Raw genomic sequence first — 5,728 nt, 5'->3', positions numbered from 1 at the left:
CTTTCTTTCTTTCTTTCTTTCTTTCTTTCTTTCTTTCTTTCTGGAGTGAGGGAAGGGTCACATTTTAATGTCCCAGTCCTTGGATGCTGGGCTGTCCAGCACCCAGCCATTCCTCATGGCCTAGCTGCTCATGCTGGTGGTGGCTGGCCTGCTTCATTGGGCCTTCAGCAGAGGCTGTCCCATCTTCCTAGGGCACCAATTTCACATCCAGCTCCAACTGACCCATGTAGAAACTGAGGGCAGAAGCTCAGAGCAGGCCCATGGCCAGCACAGCCCCCATGCCCACCAACGAGGGGGTGCTGCCCCACACCATGCACAAGCCGTGCAGCAGGAAGAAGCTACTGGCAGCTTCCCAACCCATGTCAAGAGTATGGAAGCTTGCCACTCACAAGTGTGGAGGTTCCTGGCCATTGACCTGAAAAAACTTGTTACAATCCACACCCTGGATATTTAATTCCTGTACAAGTTTAAACAGAACTTCCTTGTGCAAAAATCAGAAAATAGAACTCAGAGGGCTGGAAACTTGTCCGTGATGGTATGACAAACCTTTGTCTCCCACTTTGCCTACTTCATGGGCTGCTCCAGCTATTCCCCAAACTGTTGCCTTCATCATCATTATGTGGGATTCTAAGTAGGTTCAACCTTGGTTACTCAGTAGCTAGGTTTGTTGTGAAAGGTACTAACATGTAAAGACTGTTAACCACCTCTCTTCTTCTTCAAGATAAGACTTAATTGTTCTTCTCCTCTGGACAGATAATGACCTCTTCCTGAGTATATCCCAATGATGCAGAGTGAAAAAATATAACTGGTGTTCCTTCCTTTGCCAAGAAGAGGACTCGCATATAATAGGTACAGTAGTTATCTGGACCTAACAATGAACAACAACCCTAGAGGTTAGGAGTCACTGTATTGGTCTGCCTAGATAGTAGTCTAAATAAACCCAGGTGCTCATTTAGGAGCATATATCACAAATAACCAGAAAAAAAATTGGATGCTGCTAAAAAATGGACTTCTATCTAATTTTTATACTTTTATGAATTTAGAAATACAAGGATTTATAAACAACAGTTTTTTTCCAACTGGCACATCACAATGAAAATTGTTTTAATGCTTCTAAATGCTGAGTCTGATCTCATGGACGTCATAGTAACAAAGAGAAATCATACTACTTGATATAATGAAGGGTGATAATAATTAGACAACCAGATGTAAGCATTACATGTCATGTCTTAGGCATAGGACCCTCCAAACTTTCATAGTAAAACAGCTTATTCTCCTTTGCGTTAATAATATCCAATTTATTCTATTAACCACCACACTGTGACAATTATGATTATGGTCAGAAACAATATGATTCTTGAGTAAGTCAGTGAAGATGAAATATGCACCATCTTTGATAAAGTAGTGCTGTATATACATTCAGGTAATATGGATCTTATATAGGTCATAGTGAAGAAAAAAAAAGGAAGCTGAATATATCTACCAAATTACATTAGAATGAATATTGGCACCTATGTCTGTGGCTGAAACTTTTTTTTTTTTTAAGCAGACTCCACGCCCGGGTGGAGCCCAGTGAGGGCCCCAAACTCACAACCCTGAGATGAAGACCTGAGCTGAGATCAAGAGTTGGATGCTTAACCAACTGAGATACCTAGGCACCCCTGAGGCTGAAACTTTTTAAAAAGATTGGAAAGAAAAATTACTGAAATAAGCTGAATACTACAGCTACTGCTAATTTACCAATATGAAGCAGTCATGCTGATTATTGATGAAGTATTGTTCAAACAGGATTGCTAAAGAATGTGGACAAGTAGTACATATATGTACATATATTAATACATAAAAGATAATGGAAAAATATAACCTCAGGAAGGAAAAATTTTGGGACTAATAAATTCAGGCTAAGGGAATATTCATGTTTGTATATAATAAGCCCCCAAAGAACACAAGAGAAAAAGCACACAATCTCCTAAGGAAAAAAATGTTAACTGCTTAGATAATATTTCTGAAACAACTGCCAGTGATAGAGCCAACAGGCTAAGAAGTGAGAGTGGTTGATATTTGAACACAGCAGACATGCAAAACTATGAAGTTCTATGAAGTTCTATCAAAGTCTTTTAAAAAAATATTGAATCTTTGCTAGGAAATTCAAGAGAAGTAATGAGCAAAACATTATTATGATTGCAAAAAGTTTCAGATGCACTAGTGTTGCTGGGGAAAATTGTGGCAATCATCTAATTAATAAGGTGTTCAAAGTGAAGAGGAATTAGATGTAGACTATTGTGCTAATTAAAAGTGAAAGCACCCAGCCAAGTTTGTGGGTGGACCCCTCTTGCTTCTGGCAATACCAATGGGAAAGAAAGTTACATAAGAAAATGGTGGCTGGCAGGGAACTTTTCCCTCAGATGTCAATGAATGTAACCCTAAAAAAATAGGTGGAAGGTTTTATGTCATCTCACTAATATTTTTATGTTTGAAAATTATGGAAACTTTGAATAGAAAATGGCTTTACAATATTAAAGTCTCACTAAATGAAGTGTTTGGAATCCATCTTCCTTCTTGGTTCTTTTCCTTCATGGGACATAACTCTGGGTTTTAACCTCTAATTTGAAATTTACTGATTGAGTTATCTTGGGTTAGTACAATCTTAACAAATTTTTCTTGCTTAACTTTATAAATGGAGAATGTCATCTCACAGAGATGCTCTGAGGATTAAATGGGATAATGTGAGGAAAATATCTCATATTTAGTATGTGATCAGTGATTAATAATAGTTACCTTTAATGACTGCTTCTGACTTGCTTTATCTTCATAGGTATCAGAACATCTAAGGTAGGATGTCTTGTTATTGTTACTGTTTTGTTTGTTTTCTATTTTGCACCAGAGGAAAAAAATTCAGGGTCAGGAAAATTAAGTAAGATCCAAAATCACACAGGTAGTCAGTGATAGATGATGGATTTAAGGCCTGTCTGAATAAAAAAAAAAAATCTCTGTGTTTTTACCATTATGCTATATTGCACTCTTCACATAAAGCAAAAACAAAACCAAACATTTTTACAGAATATAGCATGATCTACTGACAATAACAAGGCCAGCATGTGAGTATGTGCCAGAAGTCTGTTATAGGGAGGAAGTGGCCCAAACTCCTTACTTCCCCATTACCATCCTTCAACAATGAACTTTGGCTGCCCTGTAAGGCTGTGTTCTCTTAAAGCTTACTTTTGCATGCAAATGTCAGCACCAGAAAACCCTGAGGGAAACTGAAAAAAGATTAGAGGTTCTACCAGGATTTCCTGAAATCCTTGAACCAACCATCATTTTGTTTGAAGGAATTAAGTTTTCTTTCTGCTATTCAAGGAAATTATTTTTGGTATTAATGTTTCAAAGGTCCCTGCTACAAGCTGTGATATAAAGAAGAAAAATTCTAACACTTTTGATTTCCACCGTGTTTGCCAGAATTTCAACTTGTTGAGTAAAAGATACATTGATTTTGGCAGTCACACTCACATCTCCAAAAATGACCTCATGCTGTCAGATTTACTGGCATAAAAATTCCCTAGTGTATATTTTTTCTTCCCTCAATGCGGTCCCCTCTGCAGAACTTCTCTGTGAAGAGTTAATTCTGCATGCATATCTCCAAAAAAGGCCTTGTGCTATCATATTTACTAGCATAAATATTCCTTGGTGTTTATTTTTATTCCTCCCTTCAGTGCTACACACACTTATACACATCCCACAGTATTTCCCTGTAATGATTTAATTCCCCCATGGATGAACCTTTTATAATTGAATCTCAAACACATTCCGCGAAGTTAGTTGTAAGCTCTGTTTCTTTAACCCTCTGCTGAACCTAACCAGGAGTGGCACCTCCCATTTCTCAATCTCCTGCCTTATTTTCAGCCCTGTTTCAAACCCTAAATAAAAGTTCTTCTGAGAATTCTTCCTTCTCTATAAATGGGAAAGAGAAAGAGGTACATTCTGGCTGTAGATATTGTAAGCTAAACAGTGCTGGGAAATAGAAAAATATCTAGATCATTGCTAAGAAAATGAATTATGCTGCTACCAGTGAAGGACTGGTAGGAAATCTGGGATCCTTTCAGAGAAAAATGGAAAAAATATGAAATTTGAGCTGCAGGAAGTGATGCTTGTGCAGAGAGTTCTTAACTATTTAAGGATACTACTCAACTGTGTGATTCTTCTCAAGCATTCCAAACTTTGGAAATAGAGGATTCTGATGTTTTCTGAACATAGAACTGTGCCTTTTGGGAGCAAAAAGTATTCTAAAGACAAATGTGACAAGCAATAGGTAAAGGATATTGGGAACAGCACTGGACCACAGTGGCATACAGGGATGATTCAAGCTTCAGCTGAGGAGGGAGTGAGAGTCAGGAAAATCCAATCACACCTACTCCTAAACTCTCAAGTTTCCAGAGACCTGGAATCAACTTTGTGCAGCCATGATATGTTTGGATTTTTACCATTTTCTTTATTAAAATAGTCTGGAGGCATGTATTTATGTGTGGAAAGATAAGGCAGAGAAAAATGCAAGGAGAAAAAATTGCCACAAGGCAGACAGCAAGAAAGAAAGTGAATAAAACAATCTTTTAAAGAAAGTGTCAAAATGAAGAATAGTAGCAAAACTAATGAGCTTTTGAATTTACTCATTTAGGATGACAATTCCTCATTTTTTCATAAATGGTTTATTTTTTGAGCAGATGACTTTGAAAGGATGGCCCCTCTCAGTTCCTTTTTTTGTCCCCCTCTTTTGAAGCCACTGGTAAACAATTGTTAGTAGGTTTGTCTTGGATAAGCATTAGCAGTATGGAGTAGAATTATCAGCTTGTTTTATAAAGTTTTGTGGTGGGGGATGGAAACTTACTATAAAGACTATTATAATCAATTTTAGCAATTTATTAATAGTTTTCCAAATCACCCAAAGGAAATCAAAGTGGAATTATACGTTAGTAGCAACTGCTATTATCAACTTTTACTGGTATTGACAATAAATAACAAATCAGTCTAATCCTTTATTTTATAGAAATAAAAACCAGTTCCCCATGGTTCCCAAGATCTTATTTTACCGAACCTGACAAAAAATGTACAAGAATATTAGTTTTATTCTTACCGTGTAATCTTGTTTTGATTTCTTCTCTGAAAAGCTGCAGCTCTGTGTTCAGAGAGCTTGCAGATTCTATTTATTACCCAAAGTTTGGCAGAGAACCAAATCACTGTAAGAACATCTGAGAGGGTGAGATTTTGGCAGGATTTTAATTACATGAAAAGAGCCAATAGAGTTACAGTCCTGTCAACATTCAAGATTCCTACTTTCTGTCTTCTCCCCATTTCCATCTTAAAATTTAATTCAACAATTATAGATTTATGTTTTTTTATTTCCAACTCACATCAGAATTATCTTATATGCAAACCCCACTCCCATCTCCAACTCACAATCCTCCTCTGCCCCTGCCCCCAACACATTACAACTTGGCTGTCTTCAGAGTTGAACTTCACCTTCAGCACTGTTCATATGGAAATTCTTGGAGGGAGTTTTAAGGTGATAGTGAAAAGTTCCTGAATTTACCTTCTCCCGTGAACACTCCAAATCTACAGCTACATAAGAATCGATTCCCTCTGAAAAAGGTCTGAAAATTAGATGAACTGCTCTCCACAACAAAGAATAGCAACAACAGGATACAACAAAGATAAAAGAACCACATCAAGATGGGGT

General features: G+C 37.2%; 1 protein-coding gene across 6 annotated transcripts in view; it reads right to left on the bottom strand.

Annotated features, from left to right (window-relative positions):
- IL33 (interleukin 33) overlaps positions 1–5,183 on the bottom strand; it is a 42,940-nt gene extending 37,757 nt beyond the window's left edge. For 2 of the 6 annotated variants that reach the window (XM_073880742.1, XM_025887923.2), the window contains exons 1-2: positions 5,126–5,160; positions 2,779–2,969 (exon numbers count right to left, since the gene is read on the bottom strand). The gene's annotated coding sequence lies outside the window, so the exon portion shown is untranslated. Of the gene's footprint in view, positions 1–2,778; positions 2,970–5,125 lie in introns of all 6 variants that reach the window. The other 4 variants (XM_025887922.2, XM_073880745.1, XM_025887924.2 and 1 more) reach the window with 3 other exon arrangements.
- Positions 5,184–5,728: the final 545 nt, after the last annotated feature.

Source organism: Callorhinus ursinus, unplaced genomic scaffold (genome assembly GCF_003265705.2).
Source record: "Callorhinus ursinus isolate GAN/ISIS: 27379988/994484 unplaced genomic scaffold, GSC_fseal_2.0 scaffold39, whole genome shotgun sequence".
Taxonomy (NCBI): domain Eukaryota; kingdom Metazoa; phylum Chordata; class Mammalia; order Carnivora; family Otariidae; genus Callorhinus; species Callorhinus ursinus.
Note: the sequence above shows the minus strand (reverse complement) of the source record. Positions and strands in the feature narration are given on the sequence as shown.